This window comes from Lucilia cuprina, chromosome 6 (genome assembly GCF_022045245.1).
Source record: "Lucilia cuprina isolate Lc7/37 chromosome 6, ASM2204524v1, whole genome shotgun sequence".
In the NCBI taxonomy this organism is placed as follows: Eukaryota; Metazoa; Arthropoda; class Insecta; order Diptera; family Calliphoridae; genus Lucilia; species Lucilia cuprina.
In genome coordinates, this window is record NC_060954.1 from 61,133,392 (window position 1) to 61,150,272 (window position 16,881).

General features: G+C 27.1%; 1 protein-coding gene across 1 annotated transcript in view; it reads left to right on the forward strand.

The window, feature by feature from the left end:
* The first annotated feature begins 466 nt into the window (after positions 1–466).
* Positions 467–16,881, forward strand: part of LOC111678000 (scavenger receptor class B member 1) — a 28,287-nt gene continuing 11,872 nt past the window's right edge. The window contains exon 1 of the mRNA XM_023439223.2: positions 467–535. The gene's annotated coding sequence lies outside the window, so the exon portion shown is untranslated. The remainder of the gene's footprint in view (positions 536–16,881) is intronic.

Below are 16,881 nucleotides of genomic sequence, written 5' to 3' on the forward strand. Positions count from 1 at the left end.
CAAAAACAATAACAACATCGCTGTGATATCCATATCTACAGCGGCGGCAGTTACTCGTAAAAAGCAAAGCAACGACGACGATACTTGGCTCTAAAATACAAAATTTCTTGTCTTCAGTTTTTCATAGTCGTTGCTAGCGTGAATAACTGCAATTTGAAAATTTTGTAGAAGAAAACTAAACAAAAAATTTAACACAATATAATACAAAAACAAAAAGTGCGCTTAAAACGAAACTATTAAAAGAAAAACAAAAAAAATCTATATATAAAATAGACTTAAGAGAGTGAAATTACGGGTTTTTATTTTATATATTGCAAGAAAATTTTGAAAAGAAAAATATAATAATTTTGATCATTGTTGTTGCTTTAACGAGGAAAAAAAAAGCTGTGAAAAAAATTAAAGAAAATTTACACCTAAAATATCTAATAAATAAATTTAAACGAAAAATAAAAAAAAAATTAAGCAACATTTAAAATAAATCAAATCCAGGAAAAAAAAATTCGAAATATATAAAAACAAATCCAATAAGTAAAACGTATGTGTTATGAGTAGTTTTTAAAGAATTTAATTTTTAATAAAATTATTACATTTATATATATCTCTTATCTGTTGATTTTTATGCATGATCTTTAGCAGATTTAACAAATATCTCTCAGCAGAATTTGTATATTTATCTGTCATTGGCATTTTATCTTAAGTACTATATTCTCAAATATTTATTTGATTACAAGAAACGAAAAATGATTGAGTAAATAAACGAATGTCTGCAAAACTATTTGACAGAAAGATCGTATGAATAACGATTAACCGTTTAGATTTATATATTTTTCTCTAATAGTCAGTTCTTTAAGGAATGTTTTAGTCTTTGTTTAGATTTTCTTTTTGAAGTTTTAAATATTTTCATATTTCTTTATTCTTTTAAAATTTCATTATTATTCCTTCAAATATGTTTTTTTCTTGTTATAAAACATTTATAAGTTTCTCTTTTTTTATGATTTTTTTAAACGTTTAAAAATTCACCACAAATAATTTTGAATTCAAAATTATGCAAATTATAATTTTGGGTGTTTTTTTTTTAACATAAAATTATTTCCGTATTTAAACACGATCTTCTCATTTATACAACATTATTAATTTAAAGGAAATTTTAACAAAAAAAATCTATTAAACATTAGTTTTTTTCACAACAAGGTCAATAACAATATATTTATGTTTAAGTAATTTGAAACGTGTATTTAAAAAAAAAGATCATCAAATAATCAGACAGAAATAAAATTTAGATATTTTTCACTTAAATTAAAAAAATATAATTAGTATAATTAAGAAATAAGAAAAGAATAATAAAATGTAATTATTTTAATTGAAAGATATAATTACTGACATAAAACAAGTTCAGCCTAAATTGTAACTGAACTTTAGAAGAGCAGACATATTTTCTCCATTTTATAGGGAGCCTCGAAACAATTATCTTCAATAAAAGTTTTTCTAGGATAAATTTGATTCAGGAATTATATTTCTGATGAATTTTACAAAAATAACGAAAATTTCAAAAAATATATATATTGATTACCCAACTATTTTATACACTATTCTATGGACTAGCTGTTATTCTAAAAACCAGTCTATGGACTATTTTATAGACCAATTTATATTGATCATTCTATGAATTATTCTATAGACTATTCTAACTATATTTTATGCACTAATCTATGGACTTCTCTATGAGCTAATATATTGCCACTTCTATGGAATAGTCTGTAGACTATTCATATTAATAGTGTGTATACTATTCTATATAGTAATTCATGGTCAAGCCTTTGGACCAGTTATTTATATAAAAGTCTATGCAGACCAATACTATACTCTTCTATGGACTGGTCCGTAGACTATTCTATAGTTTTTCAAGTCTATAGACTGAACTATTGAATATTCTATGGACACACTAGTCTTTAGACTATTTTATATACTGGTTTATGTGCAATTTAATGACAAGCCTATAGACCAGCTTATGGCCCAGTCTATAGACAATTGTATTGACTACACCGTAGATTATTTAATGGACCAGATTATTCTAAGGACTAGTCTATAATATCTTATATAGATTAGTCTTTATGGATTAGTCAATAGAATATTTTATGGACTAGGATGTAGATAATTCTATGAACTGGTCTCTTGATTAATCCAAGAACTTAATACTGTTTCATAGACTGCTTTAAAGACTATTCAATGAACTAGTCTAAAGACTATTCTATAGACTAGAGAATATAGTATAATGACTATTATATAGCCTAGCTCAATAGAAAATTTTATGGATTAGTATTATATGGTCTAGTCACTTGACTATTCTGAAGATTAGTCTATTGAGTCTATTGAGTAAGTCTATAGCTTAGTTTACGGACTGGCCTATATGTTAGACTAGGTACTAGTCTACTGATTAATATATGTTTTTAAATATAGTTCATCTTAAGATATTATTAATTTTTCTCTAAAGAATATATTTCTTTAAATACTTCTCCGATTTGCCACCAAGTATCTTAGTATCCACTACTTCTATGAAGTAGTCTATGTTTCTAAATATTATAAATTTTACTCTGAGTAATATATTCCTTTAAATACCTCTCCGATTAGCTGTCACCAAGTATCCACTTACTTTTCTATAGTTTCTTTTCATTTGGATTTTGTTGTTTTTTACTTTTCGTCTGAGTAAGTCTAAGTCTATAAGTTGGTCTATGAACAGGTCCACGTGTTAGTCTATGAAGTAGTCTATGTTTCTAAATATTACAATATTTTAAATATTTTACTCTGAAGAATATATTCTTTTAAATACCTCTCCGATTAGCTGTCATCAAGTATCCATTTATTTTGTATATAATTTCTTGTCACTGGGTTTTTGTTGTTTTTCTTTTCATCTGAGTAAGTCTAAGACTTTAAGTTGGTATATGAACAGGCCCATGTATTAGTCTATGAAGTAGTCTATGTTTTTAAATATTAATAATTTTACTCTGAAGAATATATTCCTTTAAATCCCTCTCCGATTAACTCCCAGCAAGTATCTAAGTATCCACTTATTTTGCCTATAGTTTCTTGTCTTTGGGTTTTTGTTGTTTTTCTTTTCGTCTTCTCTAGTAGTTTTTACAATTCATTCGTTGATTGCAAAAGTGTTTTTTTTTAATTTTTTCTTTTAATTTCAATTTAATTTAAGAAAAATAGCAATTACAACAAAAGCAAGCAAGAAAAATTCACACACACACACCCATACACACAGGTTTTTATAAATTTTGTTTTTCTTTCTCTATTTTGGTTTTGGTTGATCGATGACAAAATGTTCGTTCATTTGGCTGAGTAAGAAAAATGAGTGGAAGTGTAAAAATTGTTATTATTTTTTTGTATTCTGCTATGTTGTTATTGTGGCTGGAGAAAAAAAAAACAAAACAAAACTTTTTCTTTTTTTACTTGTTTGTTTTTTTTAACAGTTTCTTTTACTATTACAAACATTTATTGCCATTTTACTTGGTGTTTTTGTTGTTTAAACAATCACTGAACATAATTATCATGTAAAAAAAAGTAACAACTATAAAAAATAAATAAAAAAAAAAATTAAAACAACACTTTCTTGTCTTTAACAGAGAGTAAGAGAGAAAAAAGTGTAAACAGCAACAACAATTGTCAGGTAAACGAAAAAGGTGTGTTGTGCATTGTTAGTGTATTATTAAAGGGATTAGCAAAAAACAAAAATGAAAGAAAAGAAATTGCAAATACATATTAGTACAAACATAAATATTGTCGGTGTTTACCCGACAGTTGAGAGGAGCTGTCCCCAACAAGTGTTTTTAATACAGATTGATTCTTTTATACTTCTATGGACTCATCGACAAATGTGTTGTTTCTATTACTGATCTATGAAATAGTTTGAGGACTAATCAATGTTTTATTGCATGTATAAACTTATGAACTAGTCTATTTATATGCCTACTGATTAGTCTATTGACTATATAGCGGCTAGTTTGACTAGTCAGTGGGCCGATCTATTAAATAGTTTATTTAATAGTCGTATACCTTGGCCTGTGTATAGAATGTTATTGGACTAGTCTATGTCCTAGTCTTTGTTGTGGTGTATGGACTAGATTTTAGACTTATCTATGGAAATGTTTCTGGACTATGATATAGTATATGTATGAATCTATTCGCCAATATAGTCTCATCTATTTTCTACTCTATGTACACGTCTCTTGCTTAGTTATTGACTAGTTTATAGTCTATGCAATTTATTGTATATGTGATCCATATAGTCTATGTAATCCATTATGGTGTAGGTATAGATTAGTCTCTGCACTATTCAATGAATTAGTTTATGAACCAGTCTGTAAACTCGTTTATTCACTAGTAGTATGTTAACCAATTTTTTTAACCTCGTTTACAAACACCCTATTGGGTCCATAATAGATTCATTCTTGTATTTGATATAATAACAATATAATGTATATTAGAGCAAGCAGTTAGAAAGATGGTCATACTCTCCCAATTACTAAGGAAAACAAAGGCAACTTTGTTTTCCTCAGTAATTTGACACTGAAGAACTCATCAATGATACAGTCTTCGTGTCAACCAAGTAACTAAACATTTGAAAGAGTCTGTGTAATAGTAGATTAACTTATTTCAAAACTACGGGGCCTATTTACATTAAGACACTGTTTTCATCCAGCATAGAGTTTTTAATTTAACAGTCACAATCAGTTTAACAGTCTTTGCACATTAACTCAACTATAGAATTTCAGAATTTCAATGAAATTCATCACATCTTTCACTTCCTTTTGGCAGGAAAATGAAAAAAAAGATAACTGCAGTTAATAAATATATATAGTAAATATAGACTTTATTATTATAACCAAGTTTCACTGTCATTATCTTTAACTTTTTTTCTTTAAATAAAACATTACTGTCAGTGTTGTTATTATCGTATAAATTTCAAAAGATAATTGAATTGTTAATAAACGTATTAAATAGCAAATTCATAAAGAAAAAAACTGCTTATCATTGTTCTTAATTTCAAAAAAAAAAAAAAACTAAACGTATGTATAACGATACTTAAGATCAGTGTTAAAAAAACATGATCTTTTCTTAAAGAAATTTTAATTTTAAATGTTCCGCATTCCGCGGTTGGTTTTATTTTTTTTGTTAATTTTCACCTTTTATTAATGAGTGATTTTATTATACTTTAGTTACGCATTGTAATTTACACGCAATGGTTTACTGGCATCAATTTTTCTGAGTGTATTTAATGTTGGTATTTAAAGAAAAACAACGGAAATATTATGGATTTTCAAATATAATTAATTACATATTTAATATTTATTAATAATATAAGTTATTTACTTCCGATGGCTAAAGTTTGATTTTATAATTATTTATTTTTTTCTTCTTTTAATTATGATTGTAGCAACTAATTATAAAGGTGTGTCTGGTAATTTTTTTTTTCAAATACTATTTTATATAAAAAATCTTAATATATGTATATCAGATATTTTGATATCTAAAGATAATTTTTATAATTATAATGTTCTTTTGTACATAACCTTTAACTGGGAATCTTGTTTGTTTTTCAATCGTTATAAACATATAGAATTTATTGCCTAGAAAAATATAAGCTAATAGTTTTTTAATACCTATTGGTATTTATAAATAGTATATGTATTAATATTATAATTAATACAATAATAATTGCAAATAATTAATTTCACATTAGACTTTAAAAATAAATCAAATAAATTTTAAAAATATACTGCTCGTGGAGTTATCTGACAGGAGATTTGAGTGATTTGTGTAATTTTGAAATTCTTGTTTGTGTAATTAACTTTACCACTTTACTTTACGTAATATTTGCGCAAGCATTTTATGTTATCCAATTGAAGAGATGAAGAGTTTATGTGCATAAATAGTTGACATATGTAAAATCCTTTAAACCCCATATTTTCGAATAGACTATAGACTAGACTAGACTATAGACTAGACTATAAACTAGACTATAGACTAGACTATAGACTAGACTATAAACTAGACTATAGACTAGACTATAGACTAGACTATAGACTAGACTATAGACTAGACTATAGACTAGACTATAGACTAGACTATGGACTAGACTATGGACTAGACTATAGACTAGACTATAGACTAGACTATGGACTAGACTATAGACTAGACTATAGACTAGACTATAGACTAGACTATGGATTAGACTATAGACTTTACTATTGACTAGACTATAGACTAGACTAAGGACTATAGAGTAGACTATAGACTAGACTATAGACTATAGAGTAGACTATAGACTAGACTATAGAGTAGACTATAGACTAGACTATAGAGTAGACTATAGACTAGACTATAGACTAGACTATAGACTAGACTATAGACTAGACTATAGACTAGACTATAGACTAGACTATAGACTAGACTATAGACTAGACTATAGACTAGACTATAGACTAGACTATAGACTAGACTATAGACTAGACTATAGACTAGACTATAGACTAGACTATAGACTAGACTATAGACTAGACTATAGACTAGACTATAGACTAGACTATAGACTAAACTAGAATATAGACTAATCTATATACTAGACTTTAGACTAGACTATAGACTCCACTTTAGGCAAGCGTTTAGACTAGACTTTAGACTGGACTTTTCACTAGACTATAGAATAGACGATGGACTAGACTATAGGCTATACTATAGACTAGATTGTATACTAGACTATGACGCAACAACTAAGAGCAATGGTAGATATAAAGAGAACAAGGTTGTTCCTGAAAGCTAAGCTATAACATAAAAAAAGCTTCTCTTTTAATAAGTTTCGTAGTAAATTTTGTGTTTTTGAAACGCTTTCGTCTCTTTGATTCTCTGTTAGCCAACCCCTGATTAAAACATTCTAAAAGTATAAACAATTTTGTAAGAACATTATTTTTTTTTTGTTTTTCTTTAACTCTATGAATGAAATGCCGAATTGGCAGTTTTTTTTTCTGTAAATGCGTTTTGTTTAATTTTGTGTGACATCAACGCTGGGCGACCTAATTTTATTGGGGTTAAGAGCAAGTGCGAATTCCACATAAAACTAAAAATAAATAATAATAATATTATTAAATTAAGTAATAAATAAAATTTGAATATTCAACAATAAATTGAAAGAAAATAATGCAAAAACCACAAATATATTTATTTCTAAATCTAAAACTGATAATGAAATGCAAATTTTTAAAAAGTGATGAAAATAAAAAATAAATTGCAACAATTGAAAATATTTGTTTAAAACATTAGTATAATACTATAATAATAAGATCATCAATAAGATCAAGATCCCCTAAAAAGATCGTATTCTATGAATAAGGTTTAGAAATATTTAATAAGTTGAATTATTTATTTTTAATAAACTTTTAAATCTTTATTATTAGCTTTATTAAAAACTTTAATTTAACTTAATTTTTGAGTGTAGTTGTTGTTTTGATCTAGTGTTTGTTGGTTGCTCGATCATTATGTTGAAATATTTAAATTTAAAATAAAGCAATTTAATTTTTGTTTTATCTAAATTTCGTTTTGTTGTTGTTGTTTATAATGATTGCAATAAAAATAGTAAATTGCCGATTTATGATCAGTTTGGTTAGTATTTGTGTTTGTGCTTTTCACAACATAATTATTTATGCATTTGTATGTAGTTGGATGTAGTATCTGTGTGTTAATGTTCAAAGTATTTGTGTTAGCACATGTTTAGTTAGAGGAATGAATAGTAGTCGTATTTTACATGTTTTTTGTGTGTTTTATGAATATTCGTATTCATTGGTAATCGGTGTTTTTCGAGGAGCATTTATATTAATTTTTTTTTTTTTTGGTTTGGTTTTTGGTTTTCTGTTGATTACCTTGGAATTTTAACTGCAGTCGGTTGAGCAAACATTAAAATACGAAAAAGAAGTTGAAAAAAAAACGGCAAAATTATTAACAACAACAATAATAGCAATAACAAATAGACAAACGCTTTCTTTGAGTTTTTTTTGGGTTTTTTTCGTATTACAATTTAATTTTTTTCTGATTTCTTGCCATACAGTGGGTCATGTAATTAAGGGCATTTTAATGAGATATATTTAAGATTAGGAAATTATTTAATTCCCAGTATTAAATGTGTGACCATTGTCTTAGTAATTGATGCTGTTGTAAGGGGGCTTTAAGTTGGTTAAAAACCTTTATCTTGCTGTTGTAACAGTTCAACAGTGGCCGTTAGCTCAAATCTAAAACTATGTATATACGGTTGTTAGATCTTAACATGTTGTCAGATCCATGTTCAGAAAATGTCTAACAACCGTGTCAACTAACAAATTTTGTTTTGCAACATTGTTAGAATTGCTTTTTCTGACAACAATTTAAAATAAAAATTAATAAGTTCACACGATTGTTAGACATTATCTGAACATTTTTCTGTCAACACTGTAAGATCTTTTTGACATATCAATATGAGGTGTCAATTATCAGTAAATCAGCGGAACAATGATTATAAGATTCATTTAATTTCTGGATTATTTGTTCGTATATACTAGACCCAAACAAATATCAGATTTGATTAAGATATGATCGTCAGTCTGTTATGTCCATATGGACGATCATATCTTAACATTGATCTGAAAACATGGTAAGATCTAACAACCGTGTATACATAACTTTGGATTTGAGCTAACGGCCACAGATAAACGGTTACAACAAAAATTTGGATCAACAGATAACTTTGAAATCTAAATCTTCAATAATTTTTTCAGATATGTTTTCAAGAAGTTTGTTGTTTAAAATCGGTTTCTACATGTTACTGTTGTTGTAATTTTATACAAGTAATCTACTACTGAAAACAACATATAACATATAAATATATTATTGTTAATTTTATTGTACAAAAAATTTGTGACAGTTGACAGCTGATCAATCAGGGATGGAAATTTGTGTTTTAAATTTAATTTCAATTTCAAATATTTCAAAAATTCGAAATTTAATTAAGAAATTAATAATAAATTTGATTGTCTTAATCAAGCGAAACATTAGAGCAAATAGCAGTAGGTAACCGTTGTTACACAGATGTTTTAAAATTGGCGGACTAAGTGGGCCTGTAGTTTAACATATTCACCGACATCCAGTTGGCAATTAGAGCGACATTCAGTGTAAATGTTAAAACTAAGATCGTATTAGATTGTACGATCTCTCAGAGGTAAGGTTTACATAATATGAGTACCAGGCCACTTGGGAGCAGTCGGCGAAGAAAGGGGGAATGTATTACCTTCAAAGAGAAGGGAGCTCGAGTTAGTTAACCTCAGAACCTGACAAGTAAATCTGATGTTAGTATGATACGTATTCTGTGTGGACACACAGGATTATAAACACATCTATACAAAATTAGACATGCTGATTCAGACGAATGTGGAGCACATGGAGAGGACAGTGAAACTCTTGAGCATTTTCTTGACCACTGTCATGTATTTGTCAAAATGAGTGATATTATTCCGGAAATAAGATTCTTCACGAAAATAGATTTAGGTGTATTTCTTTGGATTTGATATAGTAAACATCCTGCTATCAACCTACAATAACCAAACCTAATTGGGGTCTTGAAAAATCTGTTAAAATATCAGATTTTGGATTTTCTTTATGTAAAATATTATTTTACAGTTTTTTTTTTTTCAAAATGTATATTAGAAAAGTATTACAAACCTAATGCAATTAAAGATCAAAATTCACAATTTCCTATATATATTTATGGATTGCAAAACTTTTGTTAGAAAATATTTTACATTTAATGATTGACAGGAGGTTAAAAAGTTGAAGTGATGTTTAAATATTCAAATGAAGGCAAAAAATTGTTTAGATAGAAACTGATTAGAGAGGTTTTATAAAATGTTTTTTTTTTTTTTTTTTTTTTTTGTTAAATTAACAAATAATAAGGAAACACAAATACTTTTAAACAAAAAATAAATAAATAAATAAATAAATAAATAAATAAATAAATAAAAATAATAATATGATAAAAAACAGTAGATAAAGCCCACTGTACCTTGTTGATTAGTGGTAGGTTGGTGTAAAAGTGTGTGTTTGTATGTCGTGTGCTATTTACTCAGTTAATTGTGAGTTAAACTAAAAACTCAATGTATCTCAATCTCAAAAAGCCGAAAACGAACAAAAATTAAAAAAAAAAATAAAGCGCCTGTGAAGCGATCATAACACTTCAATCAACGTGATACGACTGTAAATTATAAGAAACTCGAATAAAGAAAGAAAGAAATTTAAAACGAAACATTTTAGAGATTTTAAAGTAAATACTAGTACAAAACAAATGGACGGAGGGACAGATGGTGGGGTAGCTAGACAAACAATGAAACGTAACAAAAAAAAAAAATTAACAAGTTAAAAGTAGCAACAACAACTACAATAATATTAATTTATGCAACTTTTACTCGTTTTCTTTGAAATGTTTTTTTTTTTTTTTTTTGTTTAATAAGTTGTTATTATTTTATTTTAACTTTAAATTATTTATATTTTTTTAATAAATTAAAAAGATAAACGCATTAACAAATTATAGAACTCACACAACAGATTGAATAATTAAAATAAAATATTTCAAAGTTTTCTACTCTCCCTCTTAACTCTTAAACTCTTTTCCAAGTCAAACGCTTGATTAGCTAAACCTTAAAGCAAAAGAGTTAAGCGACAAGCGTTAAGCTTCATCTCTCTAGTAATTAAAACATAAACTGAAACAAAAACAAGTTGTTAAAAATTAAAAAAAAATGTACACTTGACCCCGGTCAAGGTGCCTTAAGTCTAAAAAATAATAAAATATATTTAAATTAACAACAACAACAAAAAAAGAAGTAAAGAAATCAAATAAACGCTTAAGTTAATTTTCTTTTTAAATTTTTGAAAAAATTAAAAAAAAATATTTTGTTGTTGTTGTTTACTTTAAAATCATTTAAGTTAATAATAATTTAATACACGTAAAACGTTTAGTATGATTGTTAACAAAAACAACAAAAAAAAAATCCAACTTTTTTTCTTATTTTATAATAAACCCTTTTTATTTGTTATTTAACTCTATTAAACTAAACATTTTTTGTAAGTATTTGTTTGTACTTTTAACCCCTATTAACTATAAAAACAATATTAAAAAACAACAAAGTAATCATAAAATTATTTGTCATTTAATTGTTTCTAAATGTTTCATAAACTGTGAGTAAGGCTTGAACAATTTTTTTTTTTACAAATTTTTTAAAACACAAAGAGATGGTTTAACCAAGATTATTTAAAACAAAACATATTTGTGTTTATACCTAGTTTTGTTTTTAATTAAACTATGTTTTAGTTAAATGTTTTAATTACATAATAATTGTAATTAAAATATTTAAAAAACCAAAACTACAATCAATGCTAAAAGAACATGACCCTTTACGTTGTTCAAGCTTTAAATTTTGGAAAATTTAATAAAAAAAACATTTTATAGTTATTGTCAAGGTTAAAAGGGGAAACCCCACCAAAAACAAAATATATCATTGACAAGTAGTTTAAGTTTTTAATAATTGAATCATAAAGATGCAACAATTAAATTATTTAATTGACATAACTCACTAAACATTAAAGAATAATTAAGTCGTTACCAAAGTCTATGTGAAAATGAGAAGGTTAAGTTTTTTTTTAATGTTGAGGAAATGAAAATAAATTATAGAATAGACTAGAATATATACTATAATATAGACTAAACTATAGATTAGACTATACGCAAGACTAAACTATAAACTAAACTATAGATTATATAGACTAGACTATAGACTAGACTATAGATTAGACTATAGACTAGACTATAGACTAGACTATAGATTAGACTATAGACTAGACTATAGACTAGACTATAGACTAGACTATAGACTAGACTATAGACTAGACTATAGACTAGACTATAGACTAGACTATAGACTAGACTATAGACTAGACTATAGACTAGACTATAGGCTAGACTATAGACTAGAGTATAGACTAGAGTATAGACAAGACTATACACTTGACTATAGACTTGACTGTAGACTAGACTAGACTATAGACTATACACTAAACTAAAACATAGTTTAGTCTATAGACTAGATTATAGACTAGACTATAAGCTAAACTATAGACTCAACTGTTTACCCTACTTTATACTCGACAAAAGTCATGCAATACAATAGATTACAGAATTAGTACTTGCAACCACATAAAGTACTCTTTTGACAAACTTGGCCACGGCTTAAACTGAACAAAGCTATGTATGTTTGGCAACAATATAACAAGTAAATTTAGTAATACTTACGACAAAACATTTATTACAGGAAGTATTTATTTATTAAGCTTACAATGTAAATTATTATTAAAAGTTTTTTTTTTTTTGCAAAAACACTACAAAAACAACAAGTACCACACCACATGTGATGGCCAAAAAAATAAAGAAAAAAATAAGAAATTCCTCACAACCATTATATGCGAATTATCACACTAATTTTAAACGTCATTCATACGGTCAGTCATTCATCTCTTTTTGATTTGATACTTTTACTTTGTATGAATCTTTTTTTGCTGTATTAACTGATCAACATTATAAAATTTAACCTTGATAACATGACACAAATTTTTTGTGGTACAAAAAGCAAAAAAAAAAAATAATCGAGCAAGACAAAAAAGTTGATTTATGACAAGTTTACAATGTGTTGAATATACGTACATATGTATGTATGAATGTACGTCTTTTTTTTTGGTTTATTTCTTTAGGGCATTGTTTAAAAAAATAGTTTTGAGCCTTTTGTCTTTTGGCCATTATCTTGAACTTTATTCATACATCATCATTATCCCAATCATCATCACAAATGTTTGCATGATCTTCGCAATAGTACATACATATGTATGAACATATCTAAGTGGTATACATGCATAAATTGTTTGCGAATGTATGTCTGCTACTAGGTTGGCCCCCAACTAATGTAGACAAGATTATAGCCCAGACTATAGACTTAAGTCAACACTATAGACCAAGACAATAGGTCAGGCTATAGCCAAAACTCTAGACTGAAGTCAAGACTACAGACTAGAATGTGGTCAAGGCTATAGGCCAGAAATGTTATTGACTATAGACTGGACTATAGACTAAAGACTAGACTATAGACTAGACTATAGACTAGTCTAAAGTCTAGTCTATAGACTAGACATTAGACTAGACTATAGACTACACTATAGACAAGACCATAGACTAGACTATAGACTACACTATAGACTTGACCATAGACTAGGCTATAGACTAGACTATAGACTAGATTATAGACTAGACTTTAGACTAGACTATAGACTAGACTATAGACTAGACTATAGACTAGACTTTAGACTAGACTATAGACTAGACTATAGACTAGACTATAGACTAGACTATAGACTAGACTATAGACTAGACTATAGACTAGACTATAGATTAGACTATAGACTAGACTATAGACTAGACTATAGACTAGGCTACAGACTAGACTAGAATATAGACAAGACCTTAGAGTAGACTGTAGAATAGACTTTTGAGTAGACTATAGACTAGATAAAACAGTATACTAGAGATAAAACTATAGTTAAAACTATAGCACACAGACGAGACTAAAGTTAAGATTATAGGCCAGTCAAGATTATATGTAGACCAGACTATAGTCAAGACTGTAGGACGGGCTATATTAACGACGTTTGGTCAAATTATAGTTAAGATTATAAACCAAGGCTATAGACCCAAAAAAGTTATTGTTTTAAAACCTTAAACAAAACATTTTAAAAGATATGCAGTTTTGTTTCAGATTTAAATCAATTGGAAAGATTTCCAAAGTTTTCGATTTAAAATTCAATATTTTGAAATAATTAATTTTCAAAAAAATAAAATATTAAATTAATTAATATGAACGAAAACAGGTCTTACAATAAAACTTGTTCTAAAGACAATTTTTGTTAAAACATGATCAAGAATTCAATTAAATTAATGATTAAATTGTAGAAATATATAAAATTAAAAAAATGAAAAACGAAAAAATAACAAGAATTAGCATATAACCTTGATTAAAAAGAAAAAAATTTAATAAATATTAAAAGTAAACAGTAGGAATATAATTTAAAATTGTCAAAATATTTAATATAAAATAAATTACAATTATTACACGTACTTGCAATATCATTCAGGCTTGACTAAAGATTATTAACAATTGTATATTTTTTCATAAAAATAATAATCATAAAATTCAATTGTCATAAAACTGAAACTGAAAATAACAATTTCATTTTATCGTTGTAATAAAATTCTTTTGCTTGATTGTAACTATTTTTTTTTTAATTCTTAGTATAAGATTTTATTACGGAAGAGATGAAATCTGAGAAACTTTGGTATGCTCATTCCATGTAATAATAACTTTAGCGCTTTTTATGAATTTTTTGATTTTGTTTTCTTTTTTTTTTGTAATAAATGTTGTGGTAAAGTTACTTTTGATGGTATACTAATTTATGTATTTATACCACCTTGAACTCTAAACACAACCTCATCATTTCAATCATCACTATCATCATGGTGGAAAATTTTGCTATATTTTTACAACATTTTTTTTAAATAATTTATTTTATTTTAATTTTAAAGGGTTTGTTGCTTAAAGCTAGATTTTTAAGTTCTCTTTAGTTGTGCGTTCTAAACTAAAACTGGTTTTGGAAAAAGATTTGTGTTTACTAAAAATATATATAGAAAAAAAAATGTGCTGATCGTATTATGCAGGTTTGGAAAGATAAATATATAAATTTTTATTATTTAAAATATTTGGAATTCAGTTTTGAACCTTTTTTTTTTAATTTTTAGAGACCTACGAATCGCTTTTTTGCTTATCAACCGAGTCCTTTGATTGATTATCTGCTTATATCCTTTAGTAAATAATTAAGTGATACGCTTAGCGACATGGAGAGACTAATGATCACTTACTGTTTTTGTCTACTTTCTACATATATAATTAATTCTATCTCTCTGCTCCAGAAAATATATTTGAATATTGTTTTATTTCATTTTAAAATATTAATTTCCCATACCTGATAACCAATTTTAAAGTCCGTTGCAAGAGAATCAAAATGAATGGCTTATTCTTAAGATAGAACCACATATGTTAAATATGTAATTTTTTTGCATTGGGATTGTTCGAATTTAAAAGACCCTTTTGTGCTCATATATTATTGATTATTGACTAATCTATGAACTAGTTCCTTGGTTATTCTATTGATTGGACCACTGACTAATTATTGTTTGATTGATTGATCTATTGACTAATCTATGGATTAAATTAATGACTAGTCTATGGATTAGACTTTTGATTACTCTTTGGACTTGTCTATTGGCAATTTTTTTGGGCTAGGCGATTATTTCATTGACAGACAGAGATGCAAGCCGATGTAAAATGATCGGCGGCGGCGGGCAATCATTTTAGGTAGCCGGCGGCTAAATTATCGGCTCAATTTAAACTTTTCTTCAGAAATTGACCTTATAAGCATTTATTCTATTGAAAAATATCTGTATAATAGTCTGTTATATAGAAACCAGTCTCTACATTTATAGTAGTTTTCACAATTTTAATATTAGCACTATATTGTGTGGCAACAATTTTCAATATGCAATAATAATTTAAAATAGTGGCAACTCCGTTCAAATTGATGAATTTATTTTCCGAAATACATGTGTGATTCCAATCTTTATCAGCGGCTACGTTTAAGCCGACTTAGCTTTTGAGCCGAAAAAAGACGGCGGCGGCGCGGCTTGAAAAATATTACCGGCGGTCCATAAACTATACAAGCCGAAACGGCTTGTATAGTTTATGGACCTGTTTTTTTTGTTTATAGAAACGTTTATGGTTTATGGTCTAGTCTATTAAATGATTTAGCCTGTTGACTAGTCTATGGACAAGTATATTAGTTAGTGGATTTAACATTAAATCTACTATTATAGAGCTGTGGATTTAAGTTTATAATCTAATATTATAAAGCTGCCAGGATCAGAATAAAAAAAGTTTTCAACAAAATTGTCAAAAATCAATTCCTAAGCGAAACATATTAACCTGATCCGTTATCTACACTCTTGCTTTCACATGTGCTTAAACTTTTACTATTATAAAAAAAAACTAAACTCAGTCTAAAATCGTACATATTGCGGTTCCAGATAAATGTTTCAGAAGTAGCAGGTCATTTTGTATTCTTTTAAGTACTTTCACAATATATGGGACCAGACAAAAAGTCATATAGATTCACTGAACAGTTCATTGAAAACCTATTATTTTAATTTCAGAAATGAAATAATTATATATACTACTACGGGTCCACGTGTGTCCCAGTAACAAATTTAGCTGATTATGAATTCAAAAGTTAATTGTTTCAATAAATACAAGTTTACAAATTTAGTATTTTTATTTTTGTAGGAATTTGTCTCATTTGCAGTTTTAAAAACGACCTGCTTAACTCAAGTTTGTGGCTGTAAAACACCTGTAATATAGAGTACTTCCTAGATGCAGTAATAAACATCAAAAAATCGGTTGTAGTTGTTGTTTTATTTCTTCTTTTTCATAAGCTGGTTTAGCTTACAAGTGTAGTATGTATGTATGAATGTATTGGCAAGTTGGACAAAACAACTTGCTTCACTGATAAATAGTTTTGTCTTTTTTTGGTTTTTGGTCGATTTGTGATTTTTGTAATGTTTGGTAAGAAGAAAACCAGAAATTGCATTATTAAAGTTATACATACATATATATATTTATCTGTTATATGTATGTATGGTTGTAGCAAACATAAATA